The sequence below is a fragment of the Cupressus sempervirens genome, chromosome 8 (genome assembly GCF_028749045.1).
Source record: "Cupressus sempervirens isolate cs-2001-9-10 chromosome 8, ASM2874904v1, whole genome shotgun sequence".
Classification (NCBI taxonomy): Eukaryota; Viridiplantae; Streptophyta; class Pinopsida; order Cupressales; family Cupressaceae; genus Cupressus; species Cupressus sempervirens.
The window spans coordinates 271,069,773-271,085,983 of NC_143125.1; positions in this window are offsets into that span (position 1 = coordinate 271,069,773).

Here is a 16,211-nt window from a genome sequence, read left to right on the forward strand (position 1 = left end):
ATCTATGACCCTTAAGAAGCTTTTAGGTATGGGATTGAAGTCCTTGCATGAACCTATGGTAAGGAAAGAGGGTTACTAGAATACGGAGGAAAGGTTGGCCAAGGAAACTAAGTTGTAGATATCCCCTGATCCTTGGATAAATAACCACTCTAAGGATAAGGAGAATCACTTATATGTATCAGCTCATAGGTTCTTAAAGACCACTAAGAAAGGTGGAATAGGTCTTAAGAAAGGGGAGATTCCCTCAATGAAAACTATTGTGGTTACATCTCAAGTGATGGGTATAGAGAATAGTTTCATTGGACTTTTGGAAGAGTTTGAGAGGACTGAGTTAATTTTGGATCCTTTCCCCTCTTGAAGGGAAAATAGCTTGCCCCAACTAAGAGACACCCTAGTGGTGTCTATCCTAAGTATTTTTGAAGTTCACTCACTAGACCTAAACTCTTGAAGTTGATAGTAGGTGCTAGATACTATGGATAGTAACACCAGATGGACTATTTCAAATAAAATATTAAGAGGTGTTAGAAAGGAAAACATTGGTCCAATTGTGAAATCTAAGAATCCCCTAGACAAGAGCCTTTTTCTAGAAGGAGGCAGTGAGGAATATAGCCTAGGAAAAATTAAAAACCATGATGGGAATAAAAAAATAGAAAAATGAAAATTATTTCTTCGAATGTGAGGGGGTTTAATAGCCCCAAGAAGTAGTATGAAGTCAAAAAAAAGTTCTTTGAAATGAAACATGGTATAATTCTTTTGTAGGAAGTTAAAATGATGACACAAACATTTTCTAAAGTTATTGAGTATGTTTGGTTGGATGCTAAATTATCTTATAGCATTACTACTAGGGCATTTGGGGGTATAACTACTCTTTGGAACCCTCATAATGTTATGGTTAGAGAGATCCATCTAAGTCCTCATTTTACTATTGTTGGTTTTGTTTTCCAAAGCCCATACATGGAATATATTTAATTTCTATACCCCTAATACTCTGAATGGAAGACATATGATATAGGAGGAGCTAACTAATATAGTTTATTTAATGAGGAATGAAAAATGTTTTATGTATGGTGGATTATAATATCCCCCTTTATCCCTCATAAAAGATAGGAGGCCTAGAAGACTTCTCAATAAGTATGTATGATTGGGCCAATTTTTTGGTGTAAAATGACCTCCTTGATATTAACCTCTAGGAAACCCCTTTACCTAGTCAAACAATAGAATGGGGAATAATCTTATCAAAGTTATATGAGATTTTGCTATGATGTCTTCTAATTGGGATATTGTCCTGAGTAGCACCTTGATAGCTTATCTTACGACCATATCTTATCATTCCATGCTTTTATATTCTTGGAATGTGACTCAAAAGGTCAAAAGAAGACTTTTTAGATACAAAATAATATGGAACTCACACCTGAATAAGTTCAAATATTGTATCTTCCAATGGTGGAATATCCTTGTTTAGGGTTGAACAATGTTCTACATTACTAGGAAGTTAATAAGGATACAAAAGGAAGTTAGAGGGTGGAGTAAATAATCTCTTGTGAATATTTTTTAGGGAAAGAACAAGAATAAAAGAAAACTAAAGACCCTACAAATCAATATGGCTAGTGTAAATTTATCTTATGAAGCTCAAAAAGAAGAATTGGCTTTCTGTTCCTAATGGAAGATGATATTAGGGAGGGAGGAAAATTTTTGGAATCAAAATTCAAGGGTTCAGTGACTAGCCAGGGGTGAAAATAAAGCTTCTTTTTTTCTACAAGGCGACTTCAAAATGAAAAGAGAGGAATACCATAACCTAATCAATGGATAACACTAGTAATGAGTTGTTGAATGAGGAAGAGATGGAGGAATGGTCGTTAAACTGTTTGTAGGAAATTTACAATCCTTCCCCATCCAACATAAATATCAATACTTAGGTAACATGATTAAGGATTTTGAACCCACTCATTGACAAAAAATGAAAACGGGCCTAATTGGCAAGGTTACATAAGAGAATGTTAAAAAAATTATTTTTTCTATTCGCTCATATAAAGTCTGGGGACTAGATGGTTTTCCCTTAGTGTTCTTCTAAGAGTTTTGGAAATTGTCAAGTGTGATGTTACCCATGCTTCTTAGGATTTTTTTAGAATGGCAAAGTTGATGAAAGAGATCAACAAGTCCTTTATTGTTTTGACACCAAAAATTGATGAACGAAAGCAACTTGGTGAATTTAGACCTATAAGTTTATGTACAAAATGATTTATAATATTATATATAAGGTGATGGTTAACCACATTAAATCCCTATTAGAAAAATTCATTAGCTCCTATCAAAATCGTATTGTCCTAGGAAGATAGATTCTAGATGCGGTGATTATTGGCCATGAGGTGATTCACTTCATAGAGAAATGTGGGAAACCAGTTATGGCTCTAAAACTTGATGTCTCTAAGGCTTATGATAAGGTGAGGAGATATTTTTTAATTGAAAATATCATTAAGGTGGGGTTTAAAGAAAATTTTGTAAGTATAGTATAGGAAGTAGTCAACATGGTCCATTTTTTGCTTCTACTAAATGGAACCCGTGGAAGGATTTTCATATCCGGCCAAGGTCTTTGACAAGGGGACCCCCTAGTGCCTTATTCATCATTCTTTCTAAGATGTTTGGAAGAAACTTAATGGCTTTATCCCATTTGGGTAAAATCAAATGCATTAGATCTGCCTCCTCTCTCCCACCATAGGTGCTACAACAATTTCCTGATGGTACTTTCCTTTATGGTATCTCTTTGACCCATGAATCTAAGGAATACAAAAATTTACTCGATTAGTGTGAGGAGGATTTAGGAAAATAAATAAAATATCAAAAAACAAAGGTGCAATTCTTCAACATGGAAAGAAACCTTACGCAGAAAGTGATCAGAATAATGGAGTACTAGGAAGCAAATTTACCAGACAATTATATTGGTCTTCCAATCATAGTTAAGGATGTAACGTCCTAGTACTAGAATGGGCAAGTGGAACATATATATAGAAATATTGTGGGATGAAAAAGTAAGATCCTGAGTAATGTGAGGAAACTCCAACTCATCTCAACATCCTTATATGGTATCCTAGTGTACTTTCTATCATTCTTTAAACTTGCAAGTAGATATAAGGACATAATTGAGAAGAATCAAAACAATTTTCTCTAGTTTGAGATAAAGGAGAAGATAAGGTTAAATCTTTCTAGTAGGGACAAAGTCTTACAACCCAAGTCCCTAGGCAATTTGAACATTAAAAGGATCAATAATTTGAATAGATCCTTATTATCTAAGGTGGGATGGAGGCTACCAAACATTTCAAGTACCTGGTGCACTATCAATCTCTCTAAATACTTAAGGGGAGACTTGTTCCACCATCATCTTTATAGTAATATTCTTCCCCTGAGGTTCAGGACTTGGAATAACATATTACACACCAAAATATATATGAAGAAGGGCATAAAATGGGTGTTAAGGGGCTGATCTACCATTTAATTCTTGAAGAACCACTAGATTGATGAAGGGCCCCTTACCTGATCTAGGTTCTAGCTTGCTTTGGAGTATTGCTTTAGCTACTCTTTGAGGTCTAGTGTGGAACTATATTACCCCCAATAGTAGAAATGAAAGAGATTACATGTTCATGAAAATCCTAGGGAAACCAAATTGCTCAAAGGACTACTATAAACTATTGATAAATTTCATATCCCCATAGCCCCTAAGGAATATTTCATAGTTTGGAGCCTGGCTCGCTTAGGAGAATTCACTGCTAAATCTTCTTACACATAGTTTATTAATGGAGGTGATGTAGCAAAATTCTAGAAGCATGTATGGCATCCATGGATTCTGCATAAAATTAAAATTTTTTATCGTGGATGACTTTGCACGGAGCACCCTCACCATTGATAATCTCCTAAAAAATGCCTTCTAGCTAGAAAATTAGTGTATTCTTTGAAATAATGTTTAATAATTCACCCCCAACCTATTTATCCATTACCCCTATGCCAAGTTAATTTAGAGTAATATTATCTCTTAATGGGAGGTTCAGTGGTGCTTTAAAAAGGAACTACATGAGTTTTTGGATTGGAAAGTCCCATCCCACTACCCATTTTTATGATCCTTCTAGTAGATCACCATTTTTTTGTGTGGTGGAAAATTTGGAAGGAACATATTAACTATATCTTTTGAGACAAGTCATCCCCCTAATCAATGATTTTGATTAAAATGATCAATCTTTGGATGAAATGTAGTGATATCCTACATTAAAAACCTCCATTGAACCCCCCGAGTGACTATGATACTAAATGGGCCAACTCCTAGGACCTTGGCTAGAGGGTGGTGAAATTTGAAAATTACAAAATCAATACCAGGTACAACATAGTGTGGCTAACTCCCCATGCTTTATGGATGAAGCTAAAATTTAATGGCTCATCCATTGAGAGAAGGATTTTGACTGGTGGGGTTATCCATAATAAAATGGAAAGGCTTGTCATTTGCTATGTTAGAAGTTGTAGAAGTGGATCAAATAATGAAGTGAAAGCCTTGGCCCTTCTATGTAGCATGAAGATAGTGAAAGAAAGAAGAATGAAAAGGTTATCTATCAAAGGAGATTCTATGTTAATTATTAAAGTTTTGAAAGGTGATGGAAATAGAAATTGCAATACTAAATTGATTATCCAATAAATATGTACCTTCAAGAGTGGACTTCAAGAGGCAATGGTGAACCATGTCTATTAAGAAGGAAATAGCATGGTTGATGAATTGGAAAAGATAGGACATAGTTTTAATAGGATGCAAAACTGGGTTGATGTCAGCCAAATCCAGCTATCCACCAAACTTCATGTGCATAGTGAAAGAAATCATATTAACACATTTGAAGAGTTATAACAGGTGGCAAGTCTTCATTGCACCAAGAGGAAAGGATTCATTATGTGTTAAATATTGTAATGATATCAATGAAAGGGAGGGATTTAATTTTAAAATTATTATCTTTTATGGAAATACCCACCAAAAATATTTATGATATCAGAGGTGAAATAATGATCCATGGGTATCTTTTCAAAGGAAAGTATTCGTAAAGGATATACACACTAAAATATCATAATTGCAACTTTTTGGTGCATCATAAAATGAGATGGTGGTACATGTGGAATTCCTTGAACATGATGGGGAAGGTACCCTTAATACATGAAAAGAAAAGGTACCCTTCAATTATGACAATACAACCATTGACAATAACAAAGTCTCAAAAATCTCACTTAATCAAGCTCCAGCCTAAAATAGGGGTTTATCGGTGCATGCTAAGGTTTTTGTGACTAAGCTTGGGGAAGCAACCATAGGTACCAAATCTAACCACATTGATCCAAATAAGATTGAGGACTCAATTAGGGACAATGAAGAAACATGGGTTTATTAAAGGGAAGGAGGACTTTTTTCCCTTCATGGAGTGTATTGAAGGATTCAGAAAGAATGTGTCCATGTAATTTTTGAACTCCTAGCCTAATAGATAGGTGACTATTAACACGATTTCTTTTGAAATCATGGAGGAACTCATTGTGAATGTAGGTGACCTGTCTCTTGAAGGAAAGAGTTGGCATAAGCAACACAGAGTTTTCGATGAGGCAAGCTTGTTGAAATTAGTTTTCTCTAAGGAGGAACAAATGCATGTTCATGGAGGCTTTTCCATAGAGGATCGTCTTGAGCTCTAAGATGGTTTTTTCTACACTATCATGTGATACATCACTCTTAAGGATCACTTCCAAATGCTTTACTATTTCCACTTTCCCATTTTAAACTATTTCAAAAATAATGATTTAATCTCCTCCCTACATCTTATTATACATTCTATGGAAGATAATATTTTTTATGTCCAAAAGAAGAGGGAAGAAGGGAGACCTTTTTGCACTCTTCAACAAGCCTTTATGTTCAAGCTCTACAAATTCTAACTAGTGCTCAACCCACCCTTGATTTTGAAAGCCCTATCCATATCTACCTCTCATGTCTCTAGCAACATGAGACATGAGTCGACCTTGGAAAAATCTAGCAAAAATTCCCCTGGTACTAGGAAGGATATTAGTTTTATTGACCTAGATATTGATACTAGTAGAAGAAATAAAAGAACTATGAGGTCAAGAAAGAGGCTCAAAATAGAAAAATTTAGAACCCCACCCAGAAAGGATGAGAGCTCTAAATTTATGGAGACCGAAACCAAAACTAACATGAAGAAGAAAAATAAAATGATCCACCTTAGCCCCAAGAGTAAAAATAGTCCTAGCTTATCCCATATTTTTGATACCCTTGAAGGTAACCCTTCATTGGACAAGAGCTTGGATGGTGATATCACTTCCCCTATGAGGAATGAAGAGAGGGGTGGAGGGAAGGAAGAGGGACCCCCTTATTAAAAGGATAAAAGTTAAAATATGATAGATAGGTATGAGAAATCCCTACATGAACTTGTGGATAAGTAGGAGACCTTGTATAGGAAATTTGAGACACTTGTTGAGTACACCACTAAGGTCATGCTTTTGGTGGCCATAACTTTGTATCTTCTATAGGTCAATAATGAGGAGAAGGATATGAGAAAAGAAAGTGAATCCTCTCTCTCTAGTTGGATTTATAAGAGTAACTGAGAGGGGAGGGGTGAATTAGTTACTACTAAAATAAATTTCAAATCCCTTAGATGTCAACACAAATTGCAATCTGAAAACTAAAAGCTGATGCTCGGTAAATATACAATTAATGTTGTAACTATGGAAATACTAAATGTACTCAGTAATCAATTAACTTAGTAGATCTAAAGATATTGCTAGTGATTAAGATTAATAATCTTAATTGCAAGAATCAAAGAAATAGCATGAACACATATGACACCAAGATTTGATGTGGAAACCCAATTTGGGAAAAACCACCAATTGTAACTAGTTACTAATTTTCACTCTTTTGAAGTGAGCCCTATTAGGAGCCAACCCTGTTAAAGGTTACAAAACACACTGCTAGGTGCAACCCTATTAGAGGATTTGATCACTTTGTTAGGAGTGGTCTTGTGAGAGGTCTTTTAACAGTTCAATAGAACTGCCACCTTATTAGAGGATTTACAAATGGCTGTTAAACCAACTTGGTTAAGACATTTAGATCACTACTACAATGGTTAGAAAGTAATAATGAAATGACCTGATTAAGATGCAACTAAATTTTTGATTATAGATCTCTATTCTCACATGTACTAGATCCTTCTTGATTGAATATAGCTTTTCTACTCCTCAAGGATATTCTTCTTATTCTTCAAATTTACTTCCTCTCTTAATTCCATATAAAATTATTTTCACATCTTACACACAATTTGGAACCACAACTTGAACTTTTATTTATATCTTTCACATTGTCTAGTTAGCTCAAATACAACTTAGAATAATTAATATTCATCACCATATTCAGCTAGAACCAATAGATAAATCAATTGAGCTTAATATGCCAAAATAAGAAAATCCTTCGTTAGCCGACCTAGCTTGGTAGAAACTAACTCAGAAGCAATTTTCTATGTTAACAAATAGAAGCTCGGTTAACACTATAAACTTGTGAAAATCTTTTGTTAATCGAGTGAGCTCAGTTAGCATTGGTTCCATCCAACTTTCCTTCATTAACCCAGTGAGCTCGATTAACACTCATCTTCTACATGATTTCCTTCAACACCAGAGAAGATGTGGTAGACACTGTCTTCTACATAGGGATGCTTGGTAGACATGGTAAACTATCTTTACTGCCTAAGTGAGATTTGCATGCACTAACTGATAACTGATATGAAATTTGAGTAACATCAAAGACAACACACAATTAACCAATTGTATCCAAAAATCTTCCTCTTTGGCATTGGTGGCAACACAACATGTCATAGAAGAATGAAATTTTGAGGAAAAGACTCCCTTTGTCAGTGAGCTTCAGTCTTCAACAAACTTTTACCAAGTATATTCTTTATTGATGTTTCTATAGAACTTCTCCCTCTTTGATGTATTCTCCTTCTGTGCAACTTTTTCTTCTTTGGAATAACAAAATTTCTGAGAGATATGATAGTAAACTTCTCCCTCTTTGAAAACACATGCCAAAGAAAAAATTTCTAATAATATTAGTGTACCTTGAGTATTGATCCATTTGCATTTTTCCCTTGACAATACTGCATCAACTAATTTATCTTCAACTTGTTTTGGTTGATGCCTCACTAAAATTTATTTAGTGAGCTTCAAATAGAAGAATGACCCATAGCTTACCTCTTGGATACAAGAATACATCCTTGGGTAATGGGTTGGTGAATATGTCTACTATTTTTTATTTTGTATTCACATATTCCAATCTAACTTCTTTATCCTACACCAATTCTCTTAAGAAGTGATATTCTATAGAAATGTACTTTATTTTGAAATGCATCACTGGATTCTTTAATATATTGATTGCACTAGTGTTATCACAGTATATAACTACTGAATCTTTGATTTCTACTTTCATTCTATCTAGCAATTGTTTGAACCAAACAATGTTAGAACAATTGACTACTGCTACCACATACTCTTCCTCTGTTGTAGATTGAGATGTAAAATTTTACTTCTTACTTTCCCAAGATACCAATATTTTACTAAGGAAGAATGCTCCTCCATTTGTACTTTTTTTGTCATCAAGACTTCCTATACAATCAGCATCAATGAACATCTTTAAGTCTAGATTGCCTCCAAGTTTGTACCATAAGCCATAGTCTTCAGTACTTTTTAGATATCTCAAGATTCTCTTGATTTCCATCACATGGTTTTCTCTTAGATTTTCTAAAAATATTGCCACTATCCCAACTACTAAGGCAATGTTAGGCATTGTATGTACTACATACTACGATTTCCCAATCATTGATCTATATAAGCTTTGATCTACTTCTTCAGGGTCATCAGTTTTGCAAAGCTTATGTCTAGTACACATGAGAGTTCCAACTAATTTTGAATCTTCCATTCCAAACCTATTTACTATCTCCTTGATTTACTTAGATTGAGTGATGTAGACACCATTTTTGTTTTGCTATATCTGGAATCCAATAAAGAATTTTATCTCACCAAACATGGACATCTCAAATTCTTTACTCATTTCCTTTGAAAATGCTTTGCATAAGTCATCATTTCCTATAAATAGAGTATCATCAACAAATATTTTTCCCAACACAATTTTATTGTCTGATCCTTCCTTGATATATAAACAACTGTTATCATTTGTTCTTTGAAAACCAATTCGTATCAAATAGTTATGCAGTCTTTCATAACAAACCCTAGGAGCTTTCTTGAGACCATATAGTGCTTTGTGTAATTTATGGACCATGTCCTTTCTGCTAGGATCTATAAAACCTTTTGCTTGTTCAACATAGACTTCCTCGTCAATAATTCCATTCAAGAATGTAGATTTAACATCCATCAGATATACCTTAAGTCCTCTATGATCTGCATATGCAAGTAGAGTTCTAACACCTTCTAATCTTGAAATAGGAGAAAATGTTTCACCACAATCAATACCTTCTTCTTGAGAGTAGCCTTTACATACCAGTCTTGCTTTGTTTCTAGATACTTTTCCATCTTCATTTAGCTTGTTTCTGAATACCCAATTTGTGCCAATCACATCTATATCCTTAGGCCTAGGAACAAGAGTCTAAGTATTATTTTTCTCTATTTTTTTTGTCACTTCATTCATTGCCTCAATCCAAATTTCATTTTCTAGAACATCTTTAACATTTCTAGATTCAAATTCAACAAGTAAACATGTAACTTTTAATTTACTTCTTGTCATTGTTCCATTTGATTTGTCTCCAATGATCTAATTAGGTCCATGATGCCTTCTAACATATCTTGCTAATATAGGCCCTTTCGGCCTTGAATGAATTCCACTATCTTCATTATGAACTTCAACTTAAAGCTTAAGTCCTTCTTTTCATGACTTAGGTTCATCAAGCTCAGTTTGAACTAGCTTGGTAGCCTCTGATTGTGTCTCAAGTCCTTTAGAATGTGACTTAGTTTGCACTATTTGCAACTTGGTAACTATTGGAGATTTGGGGCACTCAGGAGATGAAGTCTCTTTTCTCTCAAATAGATTTGGTAATGTATTAGGTTTGTAGTAAAAAAATCTTCTATAATCCTCTGGCTCCTTTTTACATTATTCTTTACTCTTTTCTACAAACTCATCAATTCTCATATGTGCAATTTATATAATTTTATGAGTAGAAAAATTCAAACATCTATATGCTTTACTTTTGTAGGAGTATCCTAGAAATATTCCTTCATCACATTTTTCATCATATTTTCCTTTCCTAGATTCTTTCAAGATGTAATATTTGATGCCAAATGCTTTCAAGTAACTTACATTGGGTTTGTAGCCATACCATAACTCAAGGGAGTTTGGTTTGAGTCCTTCAAATGAACTCGGTTCAAAGTATGAATTGTAGTGCTGATAGCTTCCTTCCATTATTTGATAGCAATGTTCTTTTCAATCATTAATTTCCTTACACAATCCATGATGGATCTATTCCTTCTTTTAGCTATACCATTTTCCTGAGGTTTGCTTGGGGCTGATACTTACCTTTTGATTCCTCTTTCAATACAAAAATTATTGAGTTCATTGGAGATGAATTCACCACCTCTGTCTGATGTCAAGAATTTAAATCTTTTTCCAATTTCTTTTTCTACTCTTACCTGATACCATTTGAATTTCTAAAACAATTCTAATTTTTTTTTAGATACATCATAGTCATCATTCTAGAATAATCATCAAAAAAAGAATGAAGAACTTTTCTCCACTATAACCTTCTATTCCAATGGGTCTACATAGGTTAGTATGCACAATTTGCAAGACTTCTTTTGACTAATAGTTTTTGCTCTTAAAAGTAGTCTCTCCCATTTTATCAATTTGGCAATTTTTGAACAACCCAACATCAGGTTTCCTCAAACTAGGAATACATCTTACTCTCTTGTGTTTTCTTATTTTGACCATATTATCAAAGTTTACATGATGTAGTCTCCTATGCCATAACCAACTTTCTTCTACTTGAGCAATAAAACATGAGCATTCACCAAGATCAAGATAAAATAGATTACCTTTTGTTTTCTTGCCTAATCCAATCAGATTTCCTTTTTCATCCAGCAACTTTGCCTTGGCATTCATGAATTCAACCTTGAATCCAATGTTTTTCAATTATGCCACACTTTGTAGATTATGCTTTAATCCTTCAACTCGATAGGCATTATCACAAACAACTCCATTGGTTAATGAGATATGACGTTTTCCTTTTATGCAACAAGGTTCATTGTTTCCAAACTTTACATTACCTCCATCATGGTATTCAAAATGCTCAAATTTTGATTTATCTCTAGTCATATGATGTGATCATCCACTGCCAATAATTCATGTATCATTCTTGCTAACATGAGAGATAAGGGTATGTGTAGGATCATGGTCAACCAAACCATGCTCTAAAGTGGCAATAAAAAATTAGAAAATCAAGGTTATGTCAACTTGACATGCAATTTTCTACTTGTTATTAACTTTATATCAAAAATTTGAGAGAAAAGAATCTCTAGCAAATTGAATCTAGTTTTTGAAATACTAGGACTTATCTCAAAAAAAAAAAAATTGATTGGTCAAAATTTTGAATTTTAATGCGATATTAGAAACATTTTAGAACAGAAATAAGAAGTAGACATATGTCTGACCACCTTAATCAAAATCAAATGATAATATGTTTTAATAATATTCTTGATATAAGTAGTAGACTTATGCCTAGATCTGACACATATTTTTGGGTATTTTTATTCTAAATAATTAATTAATAAATAATTTTTGACTTTAGTATTTTTGGAATAAAAAAACTCTCGTGTCTGACCACCTTAACTAATTCAAAACTCTACAAAATTCATTTTTTCATTATTTTCCTTTATAGTAGAAGAAACATAGAATGTGATGCATCTCTTGGATTTAAAAAATGTTGTACCATTTGAAAGTTATAGTTGTTTTTCAAGTAGTGTTTCAGTCGACACTTTACACGTAACTCCATTAGAAAATAAGTAATAATTACTTAGTAAACTCATAATTTGACAAACCTTACATTTATGGAAAGATACGAACATTCTTAAGAAACCCTTTTTATTTCATCAACTTTTTGGTTTTAAAATAGTTGTTAGCTACATGTTTGAAGTAAAAATTACATAAAAATAGGCCAAGGGCACATTTTTATGATGTTTTTAAAGTTGACCATATAGGTTTGGTATCAAAAAACATAGCAGACCTTATAAAGATATTAATTGTTTTCATTTAGTATCAGGGTGGGTAAGAAAAAAGTTGGAATAAATTTTGAAATGGTGTGAGATATTTCAAAACTACTAATTTTTAAAATTGCCACTTTTTGGCACACCATGATCCTACACATACCCATAAGTGACATCTTATCTTCTTCATCATCAGATTCATCTTTCACAACAATGTATACCATTTCATCTTCATTGTTATCAAAATATTTAGCCATGAAACATGTTTTCTTACCTTTGTTCTTGTAGGATTTGAGACTTTCCAATTCCTTCTTACCTTTGTACTTGTAAGATTTCTTCTCATCCTTTCTTTCTTTGTTTGGACACCTAGTAGTAATATGACCAATTTCTTTACAAGAACAATAGATTTGAGGGATTTTTCCTTTATACTTTTCTCTACCTTTGGAATATTTCTTTGCAAGTAAGGCTTCAACAATTTCAAGATCACTATCATAAATTTCTTCAATTTCTTCCTCAATTCTTGATTGATTTACCTCTGATTTCTTGTCCTTTTCCTTGAATAAAAGTTTGTCTTTTGCAGACTCAATATTTTTGGAAACAAGAACATAGTTATCATATTTATCTAGTTCAAAAGTTGTCAATCTTCCAACTAGAGCACCGAAGGTTAATTTATTATTTGGATCACATTTCATTTCTTGGATAGAAGATACTCTAATTGCATAGATAGGAAGAACAATTTTGAGTACCTTACTTACAATAGTTTCGTCCTTAATGTCTCCTTGTAAGAAATTGGTACAATTCTGATACCATGTAAGAATTTTCCTAAGGGAAAAATTCACCCAAGATCGTAGAACTCAACACAAGCACAACTATAGACCAAAAATCAATATAATCTATTACTCAGAGTATGTCCAAATACATTGCTCTATTCAATATGTCCAACCAAACTAGGAGTACACGTATATAAAGGCCTCTTAGGAAACACCTAGAATGTCTCTAGAAACAACCAAGAGATAAGATAAGCATTGGCAACTAAGCACAAACCTTATCCAACATTTTAGGTGAGTGGATAAGAATGAGAAGGTTGTAGACACCATGTGCATAAAAGAGGTGCAGAACCCTATGTTGTCAACATGACAACTCACAAGAGTGAACATACTCCTAGGTGACTAATAAATAATTAATAAAAAATATGCATTAACCTAAGTAAACTAAAGTAAGTGTAAATATTGAATAATTATCAACACCAACACTCCTCTAGATGCTTTGATTGCACTTACACTAGCCTTAATTCTTTCCACATATTTTGCAATGTTGTCATCTTCTCTCGTCTTCATTTGGTCAAATTGTCCTCTAAGACTTTCTTCTTTGGTTTTCTTACATTATCATCTCCTCAATAGATATCTTTCAATTTGGTCCACATTTCATGAGTAATTTTATAATATTTTACCTCATCAAATTTAGTGTAACTAAGAGTAGATGCAATGCCAATCATCATGATGTTATGGTTCTTCTTCTCAGCAATTGTTTCAACTGATAAAGTTCCAGTGGGAGTTTTGTATTTAGCATCAAGATATTTACAACATAAATTAGTGATAGTAGCTAGATGAAGCCTCATGAGTCCTTACCATGCTACAAAGTTTTCTCTATTTAGCTTTGGAATCTCTCTCTTATAAGACATCCTAATCTTAAGCTTAGGTTCTTGAGACCTTCTCTACAAGAACAAAAAACTCCAAAACCAATTGTTGGAAATATAAAAGGAGTAACTAAGAGGCGAGGGGTGAATCAATTACTCCTAAAACAAATCCCTAATCCCTTATATGTCAACACAAATCACAATCTGAAAACTAAATAATGATGCTCTGTAAATATACAGTTAATGTTGTAACTTGATAAATATTGAATGTACTCAGTAATCAATTAACTTTGTAGATCTTAAGATATTGTTAGTGATTAATATTAATTAATCTTAATTTCAAGCATGAAATAAATAGTATGAACACATATGACACCAAGATTTAACTTCGAAACCCAAACCACCAATTACAACTAGTTATTATTTTTCACTTTTCTGAAGTGAGCCCTATTAGGAGCCAACCTTATTAAAGGTTACAAAACACACTATTCGGTGTGACCCTATTAGAGGATTTGATCACCCTATAAGGAGTGGCCTTGTGAGAGGCTTTTTGAAAATTCAATAGAAATGCCACCTTGTTAGAGGATTTACAAATGACTACTAAACCAACTATGTTAAGAGATTTATATCACTACTACAATGGTCAGAAAGTAACAATAAAATGACCTAATTGAGATGCAACTAAATTGCTGATTATAGATCTCTATTTGGGAACATACTTGATCCTTCCTAATCAAATATAGCTTTTCTGCTCCTCAACGATATTTTTCTTATTCTTCAATTTTACTTCCTCTCTTTATTCCTCACAAAATTATTTTCACATCTTACACACACTTTGAAATCACAACTTGACCTTTTAATTATATCTTTCACATTGTCAAGTTGGCTCAAATACAACTTAGAATAATTAATATTCATCACCATAGTCGGCTAGAACTAATAGATAAATCAATTCAACTTAATATGATAAAATATGAAAATTGTTTGTTCACCAACCTAGCTCAGTAGAAATTAACTCAGAAGCAATTTCTTATGAAAATCGATAGAAGCTTGGTTAACACTGCAAAGTTAAGAAAATCCTTAAATTGTAACCAAGTGAGCTCAGGTAACACTATTTCCATCTAACTTTCCTTGATTAATTGAGTGAGCTCGGTTAACACTCATCTTGTACATGATTTCCTTCGATGCCCGAGAGGACTTGGTAGACATGGAAAATTGTCTTTACTACTCGAGTGAGCTCGACATGCACTAACTAATAATTGATATGACATTTGTGTAACATCAAAGAAAAAAAACAATTAACCAATTGCATCCAACATCTCTCTCTCTCTCTCTCTCTCTCTCTCTCTCTCTCTCTCTCTCTCTCTCTCTCTCTCTCTCTCTCTCTCCACATTTTTTAGGTGGATGACTCATTTAAAACCCTACTTGAAAAACTTGTGAAAGAGTACGAATACAAGGTTATTAACAATGATCGAGGAGAAAAAGTGGAGAGCTAGCCCTTGTAATTTTTTTTAAAATGTTTTGATATGATTTGGTATTTTATAAACTATATGGCCAATGGGGTTAATTTGTATAATTTAAAATACTAATAGATTTATAGAAACACCAGTAGTATGAGTTACTACTATTTTTTTGGGTCTAGTTAGATACTATGATAAATTTTGTTAGTACTTTTAGTAATATAAGTATTTGATCTTTCTTTTGATGGTGGGTTATTTTTTATATTTAGAAAAGGAATAGGATGAGCTATATTTAAAAGACTACTGGCTGGCCTCTAACCTATTGTAACTCAGGGTCTACCCTCTTTTTTTTGGATTCTATTTGATACATCGAAAACCATAATGTTATTGTAAATTTTCAACTTAAATGCAATCAACTGACCAACTAGACCGTGAAGTGTTACATCATTTCTATTGGAAATTTTCAAGACTAAGCTAAGTTAATGAGAGAAGAGGGGTGATTCAATAACTTCTAAAACTTCAACAATTTCAATCCTTAATCCAATAATTCGATTAGCATTTAATTCATCACATATAATTTTTTCTAATTGCATGCATAAGAAATTAAAAAAATGAAAGCATTCATAAAAATTTGACAAAATGATTTGGTTACCCAAAAACCTTCCAAATAGAAAGTAAAAATGGGGTAGGGATGATATCCACAAACTTTAGTACTGCAGTATAAAGTTAGCCTATTAAAGATTACAATGATCACTTTTGATGATCTGCCCAATTAGGAGCAATAAGGACTGCTAGGTCCACCTAATGAAAGGATTTTAAAAAATAAAATGAAGTATGCACTCCGTAAA